Here is a 14401-nt window from a genome sequence, read left to right as displayed (position 1 = left end):
TGTAAGGCGACACTGATCCTGTTGATGTTCTAATAAAATTGGTGCTTTGGGGCGTTCATCCATTGGGACGCATAATAAGGCCATTTGTCCTGTAGAGCCAAACGCTGCTGTTCGGCGGGGAACTGTCGGAGACAGCTGCTGCATCAGTTAATTGTCGTGTCAGGACTAGATGGGCAATTCGAGTCCCTTTTGGAATTATCATAGGTGGTGTCCAAGTAATAGCTACAATACAAATTTCTCCAGTATAGTCAGTCTATTACTCCTGGCAAGACAAACAAACCCTTAAGTCCAGCAGACGATTGTCCTAATAAGAGGGCTCCACATGGTTTTCCCTCATATTTCACTGGACCGGTGATACCCGTAGGGATCTTTTGGGGCTTGCTGTCAATAAAAGTCACGTCTACTGCGGTTGCCAGGTCCAGCCCGAGGCTTCCACTGGTTGCTGGTTGAAGGGAAGTGGAAGTGGCTGGTTGCTGGAGGGAAGTGGAAGTGGCTGTTTGTAGTTGTTTGAAGAGGTCAACACACCGTGGCTCCTCGCGCTCCTCGATCCGTTTCCCTGGTATCTGCAGTCTTCAGCAGCATGACTGTCCATATTACAATGTTGACACCAGACTGTGGTTTTACGACAATGCTTTTGAAGATGTCCAATGTGTCCACAGCGAAAACATTTGCCGGTTGATCGTTGCAGCTGTTTGGTGTCGGTAGGACGTAGCGGGGCTAGGGCTGCAAAGGCTTGCTGCTGGATTGCAAGAGCTTGCTGCTGGGCTGTAAAGGCTTGCTGCTGGGCTTGCACCATACCTTTCCCTACATCCTGTATTGCCTCAATTAACATTGCCTGAGTCCCTACTGGCATTTTAGCTAACCGTTTCCAGCATCTCCTCAATTGATGCTTCCGATGGCATAGTGGAGATTACATTTTTTGTGGGAGTGTTGCTGTTCTCTAAGACACACTGACGGAGCAATGTAGCTTTCACCTGCTCTGGTACACAAGCCTGGTTAATAGCATCAGTGAGTTTATCTACAAATTGCGAGAACGGCTCATCTCTGCCTTGCTTAATCGACATATAAGATGGAACAGCTGGTGCAGTTCTAACTTAATTCATAGCTTTCCTCACAAGTCTCATGGACTCTCTTATTATATGTGGGCCTAATCTTGCTTGTGCCTCAAAATTAGCATGCTGTCCACAACCCATAAGCTGATTCACTGTTACCCCATACAGGGGGTCATTTTGTTCTCTAGGAATGTCTACAAATCTGTGACATAATGTTTGCCAGTGGGCTTGCCATAACAGTAAGGCTGACTGAGTCATAATCATTCTCATAATTCCCTTTGTATCCTCTGGAAGCAACAATCCTGACCCCCAGATATAACTTATCATTTGCTTGACTGGTTCACTGTTGGGAAATTGTCTGGAAGAAAACAGACACGTGAGCAAACCTGACTGTTTAGCTTTAGGAAGAGTAAGCTAAGGGCCATGAGGCCCAGTTGCAAGGTTACTGAAAGATGAGCTATGGGAAAAAGATAAGGGAACTGGCAGCAGAAAAGAAGAATAACAGGATAATGAGGTAGCCAGCAGAAGTTCTGTGAGAACAGAATTTGTGTCCAAGATATAGCCACCTGCAAGATATCGTTATATAAACAAGGGTTCTATATAAAGCGAGTGTGAATTGTTAATAAACGACTTCACTTTAACCATATTGGTGACTACATGTTGTCCTTAAGCCTCCGCAGATTTCCCACATTTGGTGCCCGAACAGGGACCCTCTCGCTGTTGCTTCCAGGAGCGATGAAGACAGCTGGGATGAGAGGGTAGCGAGAAAGCCGACCGAAGCAACGGTGCGGCAGGAGCGGAGAAGCCAGTCGAAAGGAGACTGCTGCCCCAGCGGTCTATGTAGCTGGTGCCCGGCTATGGAACGAAAGAGGTACCTCGGAATTGAAGAATCTTGCCAAGAAAAAGGTGAGCGGCTGGGGAGGAGATGGGGTCTACACTCTCTAAAGAAGAAGAGGCAGTAGTTAAGCTCCTCCAATGTATTCTCTCTAAGAGAGGTTTATCATACGAAGGCAGGACCTTACATGAATTACTGAAATGGGCACGGGATAGAGACTTGATCCCCTCGATGGGTACCGTTTTTGAGTTACCTACTTGGGAAGCCATAGGTACTGCCCTATGGGATAAAATTAGCGATGGAGATAAGGAGGCAGGACGCTTAGCGACACTCTGGAAATTGATTAGAGAAACCTTAAAAGAGATGGAAAGTGAAAGAGCGGCAGCCGCTTCTGCCTTCGCTGCATTGACTCCACAAAAGACCAGTAAAAGTAAAAATACTAGGACTGGTTGCTCGGCCGCTGCAGTTCCTGTTAGCGAAATGCCGTCGGTGCCTCCAATGAATCCTTTTGCCAGTAGCCCGCTGCCGCCCTTACCGGGGTTTTTTGGCGCCACAACAACGCACGGACAGCTGGAACATGCGGGTGCAGGAGAAAGCACATCTAAAGAACCCGACTTGCCTCCCCCTCCGAGCAAGAATGAGTTAAAAGAACTTCATCTAAATAATGAGTCTGGTATCTTAAGTGAAGCTCAGCATCCTAATCGATCAGAAGCCCTACAGAGCCGCAGAATATCCACCATTGTCGGGTACTCCTCTTATCAGCCCAGAATGAGAAGGATCTGTTGAAACATTGTTAAACAGCCTTATTCAAAAACTGGGGGATCTTACAGTTAAACCAGCAGAGGAGCGTTCGGGTTCAGAATCTTTGGCCCTGGTACCGCTTAATTCTCCACAGACTCCTCCGTGTGCGGAAGCAATTATTCTACCTAATTTGTGGAATCCGGTTCCTGAGCCTCCAGGAGAATCAGGATCTGGACAAAGATGGAGAGGAGTCATACGCGATGCAATAATAGAGGGGCGGTTTGTACTTAATTTGTCGGCGTTCCCTGTGTCGGTGCAAGCAGATGGGACAAGGAAATGGGACCCTTTTGATTGGAAAATACTAGAAAAAGCTAGAGCAGCAATAAATCAAAATGGCATTAGGTCTCCCATAACGCAACAAATGTTGAAATACATTTTTACAGCTGATTTGTTGATACCGCAAGATATAGCTCAATTAACTGAGATTTTGCTTTCCCCCTCTCAATTATTATTGTTTTCTAGGGAATGGCAGAGATTATGCAGTCATGAAGCATCTCAGCCATGGCAACAGAACGACCCTTTGCATGGTATTCAGGTGCAAATGCTAATGGGTCAAGGTCCTTTTGCTGATGGTACTTTGCAAACCCTATTTGCACCACAGGTGTTGCAATTAACCCAAAGACTTGCTTTGCAAGCACTGACAACAATTCAAGAACCAGGTCAATCGCATGTCTTTTCTCATGTTAAACAGGGTTTAAATGAGTCTTTTCCTGATTTTGTTGATAAGCTGTTCAGGGTGATCCAAGATCATCCTGATTTGGATGAGGATTCCAAACAGCGTATGTTTAAGGTTTTAGCTTTTGATAATGCGAATGACAAAACAAGACAAATTTTAGGATCGTTTCCTCGAACAGCCGAGGTTACAGATATGATTGAGCTCGTGGAGCGCACTCGGCAATCGGAAAAAACCGCCTATGTAGCTGCTGCATTAAAAGGTATGGTGCCAACAGCACCAAAATGCAAGTCACCGAAAGATATAAAATGTTTTCATTGTGGTAAAGCGGGTCATTCTAAAGTGCAATGCAGAGTTGCAGGACCCAAACGGAAATGGTGTTCCAATTGCAGTAGGAATAATCGCAATGCATCTGAGTGCCGGCAATCGGGAAACCGGCTGCCGAGCGCGAATTACCCGCGCGCCAAGACACAAATTCAGGGAGCATGGTCTGCTGGTCAGGGAGCTCAGGGACCCCAGGGAGCTCAGGGGCCTTGGACACCGTCAGCTCCACCACTCACGGGAGCGCCAGCGTTGACGTGGAAACCGCAGAAGATGTAACATTGTTAAACACTGACGTACATTTAGTGGAATCGAATATTCAGGGACCCTTGGGGCATAATTTGTGTGCTTTACTTTTAGGACGGTCATCTACATCTAGACAGGGTATTTTTGTAGTCCCTGGTGTGATCGATGCTGACTCTACTGGATTAGTATAAATCATGGTTTATATTATTACTCCACCGGTATCCATTCCTAAAGGCAGTAGAATAGCTCAATCAGTACCATTTTTGACACAGGTACCGTGTAAAGGTGAAAGGGACAGAGGAAATGGAGGCTTTGGCTCCACTGGAGCACCACAAGTTTATTTTGCTATGGATATTATAAAATGAAAACCTGAGGTAGAGGTACTTATTAGATCTAAATGCAGTGAGACTATTAAATTGAAAATGATGATTGATACAGGAGCAGATGTTACAATAATTTCTCAGCAGCATTGGCCCTTAACGTGGTTAACATGGTGGGCACCATACCATCTCCAGCAGGGATTATGGGTGTAGGAGGAACGCAGACGACTAGAGTTAGTAAAGATCCAGTTGCTTTACAATTTACTGATGGGTCACAAGCGTCAGTGAGACCCTATGTCATGCATATACTTATTATGTTAATAGGGAGACACGTCCTCAATCAAGTGAATGCTAGACTTGTAACACAGCCTTTTTAGTAGCGGCCACTGAAGGGCAGCCGATCCTAAAAATCGGGTGGTCTACCGACGACCCTGTCTGGATAGATCAGTGGCCGCTAACTAAGGACCGGCTGCTGCATGTAAAGGAATTGGTACAAGAACAACTCATGGCTGGGCATATTGTACCGTCTACATCGCCATGGAATACACCTGTATTTACAATTCCTAAAAAATCTGGAAAGTGGCGTTTATTGCATGATTTGCGTGCCATCAATGCGATCATGGAGACTGTGGGAGCGTTACAGCCAGGACTACCGTCTCCAGTAATGATACCAGAAAATTGGGATCTGTTGGTAATAGATTTTAAAGGTTGTTTCTTTACAATTCCTTTGCATCCAGAAGATGCTGAGCGATTTGCCTTTTCAGTTCTTTCTGTTAATAAGGCTGAGCCAGCAAAAAGATATCATTGGGTTGTATTACCACAGGGAATGAAGAACTCCCCAACAATGTGTCAAATCTATGCTGCTTGGGCCCTGCAGCCTTTACGATCACAGTTTCCTGAGTTGATTATCTATCATTATATGGATGACATTTTGATTGCAGGAAGGTCACTCAATTACAACGATGTTTTAGCTCGGGTGACGAAGACTGTAGAACAACATGGTTTAAAAATTGCTCCAGAAAAGATACAAAAGCATGAGCCTTGGAAATATCTGGGGTGGACAATCACAGGGAGTGCAGTGCGACCGCAGAAGGTTGCCCTTAAAACAGAAATTACTACGCTAAGTGATGTACAGAAACTTGTGGGTGATATCCAATGGATGAGGTCACTTTGCTGTAGCCCAAAAGGCCTAAAAAAACCTGTTTAGAGACAGAGTTTTAAGTCTTTAAACAGCAAGTTATTTATTTGCAGATCCGGGGAACTCCCAGCTCGTGCTGGACAGAGAGTTCCAGAGGTCAGGGGGGTAGGGTTAGGGTATTTATACAGCCTTACATGCATATTCATAAGATTACGACAGGTAATTATAATATTCATAACAGGTGGAGTCTGGGCAGGGTCTGGGCGGAGCCGTCTTCTCAGGGATATGTCCCCCTTAGGGTTAAACTTCTATCTCCCTTGATTCCAGGTGGCTTCATGTTGTTATATGGATATCGGACCCCAGCCATAACTTTTCTCTTATCTGCTGGTTGTGGCATCTTTATGTTCTCCTTGTGCAGATGTTCACATGCTTTTGGGGCCAAGCTGGCGCCTCCCTGGCCTTGGCGGTGCCTTGTTCTAAAAACGAGACTTACACTCCCAATTATTTCCCAGACAGAAAGCTAGCTTCGTTAGGCCTTGTTTTGCTTTTCACTGTAACAGTGGAAAATTGTTTTGCTTCTAACTGAAACAGTGGAAAATTACAAGTTTGGACTGCTTCGCCTGGTCCTTTCTCAGTTTATCCTTGAATTGTACCGGTTATGATCACAAGTTCTAATTCTACATTAGGTAAATTCACACAAACAACTTGGCCTGCTCTCCTTTTCCCACAGGAACTGATCTGTTAAGATCCTTCTCTGTTTCATTGCGGGATTACTAATGATGATTTACAGCCTTTTGATCTTTTGGGCACCACGTCTAATGTAACCGATAGAAGAGAGTAACAACCAATACACCAAAAGGCATTGATTGTTATTCAGGAGAATTTTGACGTGTCATGCATCTCGTTTTGTAGAAGAGTTGCCGATAACGTTAATGATAATAAATTCAGGTCAAGATCGAGTTCATCCCTTTGGGTTGTTAGTTCAATGGGATGAAATGAAAAAACAAGCTTTAAGAATTTTAGAATGGATTTTTTTCTCAATCCCCTTACGCAAAACAATTACAACGAGGCTTGCAGTCTTATCTCAAATTGTTATAAAGGGCAGAGCGCGATGTCAAGGCATCGCTGGAGTAGACCCAGGTCAGATCATTTTACCTCTTATGCAGGACTATTTGATTTGGTTGTTGTGAACTTCAACAGACCTTCAAATAGCCTTGGCACAGTTTGGCAGAGAAATAACGAATTCTTACCCCTCATATCGCTTGTTACCACTTTTGTCTGACATGCAGTGGGAGTCATGTAGTTTTTTATCTGACAATCTGGTGGACAGCATAACGGTCTTTACGGATGCCGCGAAAAAATCCCATAAAGCTGTTTTTACCTGGGAGGAGACGCCTGGACAATGGAAGGAACATTTAATTCAAGGGAAGTCATTTGACTCTCTGCAAACCCTTGAACTTACCGCTGTTGCTTGGGTTTTAAAACATGGAATAACACTGCTGTTCATATAGTCTCTGACCCACTTTATGTAGTAGGTATTGTCTTGAGGAAGAATCATGCAATTTTGAAGGAAATTTCGAATAAGCATTTGTATTTGTTATTGCAGAAGCTATTGAGACTCTTAGCGGAAAGAGAACATTCTTACTTTATTACTCATATCCGGAGTCATCTTAATGATCGAGGGTTGGCTATCGGTAATAACCAAGCTGACCATTTGGTTGCACCGGCATGGACTGGTCCTTCTGTTGATGTTTTTGCACAAGCTCGACAGTCTCATGCCTTTTTCCATCAATCTGCTAAAATGTTAGCGAGGCAATTTCACTTACCTCTGGGGGATGCCCAGGGAATTGTGAAATCTTGCCCTGATTGCCAAAAACTTGATCTTGGTATTGGGATGGGAGTCAATCCTAAAGGTCTGAAGTCTTTGGAACTGTGGCAAGTGGACGTCACTCATGTACACCAGTTTGGATGCTTAAAATATGTACATGTAGTTAAAGATACCTTTTCTATTGCCATTTGGGCCTCCGCACAGACTGGTGAGGCAGCAAAACATGTTATCAGACATCTATATGTGTCCTTTGCTGTTTTAGGAGTACCTCAGTCCATCAAGACGGATAATAGCCCCGCTTATTCTTCTGCTCGCTTTCGACAGTTCTGTGGACGATGGGGCATCCGACCCGACATGTTACTGGTATCCCTCATAACCCTACGGGTCAATGTCGTGATCCGTTTATTATTTTATATTTTGATTATGAGGATTTCTCAGCCTCTGCTTCAGAGATGACGCATAAAATTGCAAGCTAACACGTTTGAAACTTAAACAAGTTACAAGGGTTTATTTTTAGGGAAGGGAAAACAAAATATCACAGTTAAGAAAGGGTAAACACAATTTGCTCCTTTTGGAGTAGCATTTTATCGCGCCGCCGCTGTAGTCGAAAAGCCGCGTCGCTGCTTGGTCCCCCTCTTTTTTCCTTTGACCACCTATCAGCACATCATCAATGTAATGATAGATTTTTACATCTGGGTTGTTTTTTATTTCTGGAATATTTTCCAGCTCCTGTGCCAGAGCATGGTGGGCAAGCGCGGGAGAATGATTGTAGCCCTGAGGCAACCTGGTGAAAGTATATTGTACTCCATCCCAAGTAAAAGCAAAATATTTTTGATCCTCGGAATCAATGGGAATTTGAAAAAACATATCTTTCACATCAAGAGAAGCAAGCACTGGGTGCGCTGCCTCCTGGATTTCTAGCACCAGATCTGCAATGTTTGGGACAGCTGAAGTTAATTTCTCAGTAACAGCATTCAAATTTCTATAATCTACAGTCATTCTCCACTTACCATTTGGTTTTCTTTTTGTTTCAGGTCAGAAATAACTTCTCTGATACCCTCTTTAGCTGCTATGGGAATAGAATATTGTTTAACGTTTGTAATTTTGCTTTGGGGGAGGTGAGGGGCAGTTTTTAACAGTCTAACTTTAAGAGTGGGGGTGCCAAAATTCCAAAAGCGGCCATTTTCGTCTCTCCAGGACCGACCAATCAATATGTCCATTCCTAACAGATTGTAAGGAATGTTGTCTACTATCATTTGGGTTCAAATTAACTCCTCGTCTCCTGGTAGCTTTAGGGAAACTTTAGCAGTTTTCTGTAAAACAGGTTTTCCCAAAGCACCACTCACCAATACTGGTTTCAGAGAAGAATTAATACCACATTTCTTGGCCACATCAGATTTTAGTGTGGAGATCTGTGCACCAGTGTCTACCACAAATGTTACAGGGTAGCATTTTGGCCCAACAGCGCATGTAAGTTCTGAATGCCCATTTTTGTTCAAGACCAATCTTAGCACATTTTGCCAGTCTTTTGGAGGACTTGATATTTTAGGATTTGATTGTTCATTATTTTCGGACCAATCATTTTGATTTGTAGGGATGGTTTCCCAAGGTTTATTCAGGGGGTCAGTAGAATTTACTGAACTGGGATCAGGACCTGTCTCCTCTCTCTGCCGTCTTTTTGCTTTCTTTTTAGTAGCAGAGAGAGGGCTTTTTAATTTCCCGAATTATGGGAATTTCCAGATCTTTCCCCTGAATTTGATCTGGCAGGCCATTCCTCTACTAAGGCTTTTAGATGGCCATAAGTAAAATTGTGACTTAAGAGTGAAGGAGGGATGCCTTTTCTCTTAGCTTCCTCTTTAAGCTTTGCAAAAGGCCCCAGTTCACCGTGTGGTAAATTATTTCTGTTTCGGGAGAGTCTATTCTAACGATTATTATTATTATTATTTCTCCGTCTGCCTCCCCTATTTACAACTGTCCAGTCACCCCATGGTTCGTCCTGCTGGTGAGGAGGAATTTGGGGAGGCCTGGCAACCCCAGTGGCATAAGTCAATTTTTGACTATCATTATAATTTGCTGGGGTCTGAAGAATTCTTACAGATGTAGAATCAGCTTCGGGTGCCACATATTTACGTCCAAATTCTGTCAATTCTGTTAGCAGATCAGACCAAGTGTAGTCTGTGCCTAATAGCAAATTTGTATTTGAATTTTCAATTCTAGCCTTGATCTGTAGGGCTAGATTTTGCAGTTGCGTAGGTAGCCCTCTGATGAGAATATCCATTCTCTCAGGTTTTACCTTTAGCATAAGTGGGTCCTCCTGGTTAACCACCAGAGCATGGTCATAAATCATTTGGATCACACTGGCGTTATGAACATTGTCCAGTAGCTGGGTGAGACACCCTTGCAATACATGGGGTTCTCCCCTTGCTATGGGGTCAGTGAAGCCCACATTATAAGCAGCTCGTTGGGTCAGGGACCATGGAGCTCTGGAATTGCCAGTAATCAACATAACTCCAGGACCCCAATGGCCTGACGCTTCTTTTTCTGATAATAATATGTGGTCTCCACCCGAAGATGAAACCCTTACTACATAGTCTATATCAGTTTCCAAAGGTAATCTGCCAAATTGTCTTTTTAATTGTGTCAGCTCCAGAGGAGAGTATGGAAATTCTTTATGGGTAACTTGCTCTCGTCTGGTATCTAGCTCACATGTATGTTCTGCTCTGATTACAGGACGCAGACGCTTATGTGTTATAGGCATGCTCTCATCTTCTGAACTATCAGAAGACTCATGGCAGGAGGAAGACTGTGCAGAGGCCTTCTCGCTCATTACAGCGAGTTGCCTGACCTGTTTCTCCAATTTATCAAATCTCTTAGCCCCAGTTTTTATAAATGTGTTGAGCAACTGGTGTAATTCAGCCACTTCTCCCTCGGGAGGGTGAACAGCCTGAGGGGGAGTTCCTGTTTGCGTTTTGGCAACTTTTGGCTGTGGCTTTGTCTTTAAGATGGAGGGTCTGCTTTTCCCCCTTTTGGGTGCAAAACGCACTGGTTTTTTTACGGGGTCTTTCAGGAGAGACATACTCCCCATTGTCTGTTGTATATTCAGAGGCAGATGGAGCACCGTCTAGCATCGGATTCGGGTTAGTACAGATTTCAGAATTTGATTTCCCTGGCAGCTCCTCAGATTTTACGCCACTTTCAATATTTTCTAATTTTTGGCGCAATTCTTCGTTCTCCTGCCAAATTGTAGTAGCCAAGATGAAATAGGCACGAGCATAGAAAAAATCTATACCCAATTTTTTCAATCAAGAGTGGATTTCTTTTCTAATATTGTTATTGATTTAGCAAGGGCAATAAAATCTCTGCTCTTATAATTTTTATAAATCATATCATAGAGAGTTTTCTTCGGGATATAGTTACGGGCTTTGAGGTACTCCCAGAATGGGCGAACCAAAGCGATTTCACTAAATTAATTTTCTTTATAGAAGGTCAAACCACTAGAGCTAGCAGAACACATTACAGACTCCATTTAAATTGTTTTAAATTTCCTTAAGGGTTAGTTTTGCAATTCAGGCATCAGTCTAAGAGCAGGCTCTGATTTTTCCTCAGTATTATCCTGTCCGTGACACCAATAAAATGTCGTGATCCGTTTATTATTTTATATTTTGATTATGAGGATTTCTCAGCCTCTGCTTCAGAGATGACGCATAAAATTGCAAGCTGACACTTTTGAAACTTAAACAAGTTACAAGGGTTTATTTTTAGGGAAGGGAAAACAAAATATCACAGTTAAGAAAGGGTAAACACAATTTGCTACTTTTGGAGAGACGAGTGGTTTAGGAAAGAAAGAAAGAAATGAGGGGGTAATTTAAAATGTTTCATGGCCAGTTGGTCCTAGCGGAGGGGGGGGGGGGGAGTAGGAGTCGTTTTACCGCGCCGCCGCTGCAGTCGAAAAGCCGTGTCGCCGCTTTCCGCTTGGGCCTTCGGAGCTGCTTGCCCGCCTTTTTGTGCCGAGCTGGCTGGAGTTTGTAGTCACAAGAGCTGGCTTCCACGTGGTTCTTCTGAGCTGCTGGCTCCTTTTCGGTTCTTTCTGGGGGATTCTTATAATGCAAAGGAGAGCGGGTCCCCCTCTTTTTTCCTTTTGTGTGAGTTGTTAATAAAATCAGGCTTTCCTGGAGTTGAGCATACTTCCCGAAAACAAGTTACCTTATCAGTTCGTTAAGATATGCTAATTTCGTGAAGTCTGGCCAAATGTCAGGTGCCAGGAATTTTTTTTCCTGTTTGCCAGTCTTTAGATATGTTAATGTGGCAGCATGTTTGATATGTGAGCTTGAAAAGAAAAAAAAAACCTAAATAATCCTTGCTCAAGAATCAAATATTTTTTAAAGTGTTTACATCAGTCAGGCAATAGTGGAACGTTGCCATTCAGTATTAAAGGCTCTCCTTGAGAAACAAAAACAGGGGGAGGAAGGGAGTCCTCCACAGGACTGGTTAAGTAAGGCTAAATATGTCATGAATTGCGCCTTACAGAAGATCGTACAGAGCCTCCGATATTAATGCATCAAAAGGCTTTAGCAGACTCTGAAGCTTCGGAACCTTCCCAAAAAATTTTGGTGGAATTCAAGAATTTGAACACTGGAGAATGGGAAGGGCCGGCAGAGGTGAAACTAACTGGTCGTGGTTATACGTGTTTACTTACAGGTACCGGAGTGCGTTGGGTACCGGCCAGATGGGGTCATCCATGGAAATAAATGCCTCCAAATGCGAACTCACAGTGATGCTGTTTGTGATACGAGTTTTAGTTTGGGAGATTGTACCACTTCATTTAATTTTAGGCTAACTTCACCAGATTTTAGTAGCAATAGCATTTCGTTTTTGATTCTTCTAGTGATTGTTGTTAATTTTTATCATATATTGGTGGAGTAAGACAAACAAAAATAAACAAAACTCAGTTATGAGAATGAGTATGCCTTTTCAGAGGCCGAGAGTTGCGGCAGAGAGTGAGAGCTGCTCCTGGTACAGAGAGCACCCCCACTCCTGCCTCCGCAGCTGCTTCTCGCCCCCCCTCACACAAGGGCACAACTCAGATACGGCTGGTGAGCATCGCCAGCGTATCTGTTACAGCTGCAGCTGCTGTCTCTAGCCCCACAGACACTGCTGCTGCTCAGAAAGTGAGCCCTGCTGCAGACACCGCAGCAGAGAAGAGAAAAAAAAAAAAAAAAAGTGGGGGGGAAAAGGTGTGCCTATGCTGTTTAAAAGCTTTGGAATTCTGTCTCTAAACAATTTTATTAGGCCTTTTTGGGCCTCAATTTGGCAACCATGGAGGAAACCAGGACTCCACTGTGCCGTGACCCGGGAGGGGTCTGGAGACACTTTTGGGGCCCCCAGACAAATCTTTGTCGGATAAGCCTCCTCTCCCCCCTTGGCTCTACGCGCCAGTGGACACCAGACCTTCCTCATACTAAAAAGCTATTTAAGTCCTTCCACTGCAGTGTGAAATGTGCTTTTCATATTGTATTGTATTGATAACAGGCTTTTGTTAATGTTGTAATTCATGTGATTGTTTATATGTTGATTATGGGATCCCTCGTCTATATGTTGATTGTTGATTGTGCTAGCCTGTTGCACTGCTAAGCAGATGAACTTAACTTCTGGTATTTTAACACAGGTGCTAAAAGAGGTTGATAGTGTCAGATGCAGTTTTACAATATCGTGCTGCCACTGACTTTTATTGTCAGCTTTTAGGTTATGTTTGCGAAGACTTTGATGGGGTGTATTTGCATGAATTTATCTGATCATTCAGAGTCAATTCACAACCAAAAACGATTGATTAAGATAACATGAAAAAATCAACTGGGTTAAATGAATAGTTAAATCGCTTAAGGATATGGGGATAGCTTAGAGATTAAATTAGACAGGTTTATCAATTATATTTGTTATTATTGGTTTTGATTATTAGCATGTTATTATTGCTTTTGTATTATTAATATGTTGTTTATGGCAATGTATCATTAGCATGTTATCTCGCATGATGAAGTAAGTCAGGATTTCTCAAAACCAAAAAGGGGGATATGTTGGGAAACTGTCTGGAAGAAAACAGACATGTGAGCAATCCTGACTGTTTAGCTTTAGCTAGAATAAGCTAAGGGCCTTGAGGCCCAGTTGCAAGGTTACTGAAAGATGACCTATGGGAGAAAGATAAGGGAACTGGCAGCAGAAAAGAAGAATAACAGGATAATGATGTAGCCAGCAGAAGTTCTGTGAGAACAGGATTTGTGGCCAAGATATGGCCACCTGCAAGATATCATTATATAAACAAGGGTTCTATATAAAGCGAGTGTGAATTGTTAATAAACGACTTCACTTTAATCATATTGGTGACTACGTGTCGTCCTTAAGCCTCCATGGATATTCCACAGGCAAAGACCCTAAAGATGGGATATCCTGACGGCAGAGTGGGCTGACCCCCAGCCCCAAACCCTGCAGTCCCCTCAGACATGAAATCTCAGGTGGTTTGGATGCTTTTCCTCCATAGACTTAACAGCAGGACAGGAGCTACAGCATCAGTGTCTGAGCTGCACCCAAATCCTCACCCCCAAGCCCAGCAAAAAGAAGGGGAAGAACAAGGACAGCAGCAGGGGCAAGAGGGGAACCTGCCAAAGTTCTGCTGCCAAGAGAGTAGGGACAGGGAGACAGAGGCAGGGACTCCAGCATTTCTCCTGTCTGGTGGGGGGGCTGCTGGAAGGATCCTCAGAATTTAGTGCCCTTAATCTGAAGGGCTGAGGGACTGTGCTGTGTGACAGATAGCAGGGTTTAGCTCTAGGGAGGGCAGCAGCTCTGCAGTGAATGACTGGGAGGTGCAGGAATCCCCCCTGCCATCATCTTCCAGGCAGCAGCTCTCTCTCAAACCCTGCCAATCTCTGCTGCCTGCAGCTGTTTCTCTGTCCCCAGCTCTCCTCCCTGTCAGTGCTCACAGCCCCCATCCCACCCACTGAGTGCTCAGCTCTGCCCTGCAGACCCCTCCTGGCAGCAGCAGGACCTGTCCAAGGGAATCTCTGGCTGTGCAGGGGCTCAGGAGCAGCTCAGACAAGGGCTGAGGAGAACTGGGGTCTCTGTGCCTTCTGTAGGGTGCAGAAAATGCTTTTTATGTCCTGGAAAGACAAGTGTAAGCAGAGCCTGAGGAGAACCCA

The sequence above is a fragment of the Heliangelus exortis genome, chromosome W (assembly GCF_036169615.1).
Source record: "Heliangelus exortis chromosome W, bHelExo1.hap1, whole genome shotgun sequence".
Classification (NCBI taxonomy): domain Eukaryota; kingdom Metazoa; phylum Chordata; class Aves; order Apodiformes; family Trochilidae; genus Heliangelus; species Heliangelus exortis.
The sequence above is the reverse complement of the archived record's forward strand: the minus strand, read 5'-3'. Positions refer to the sequence as shown.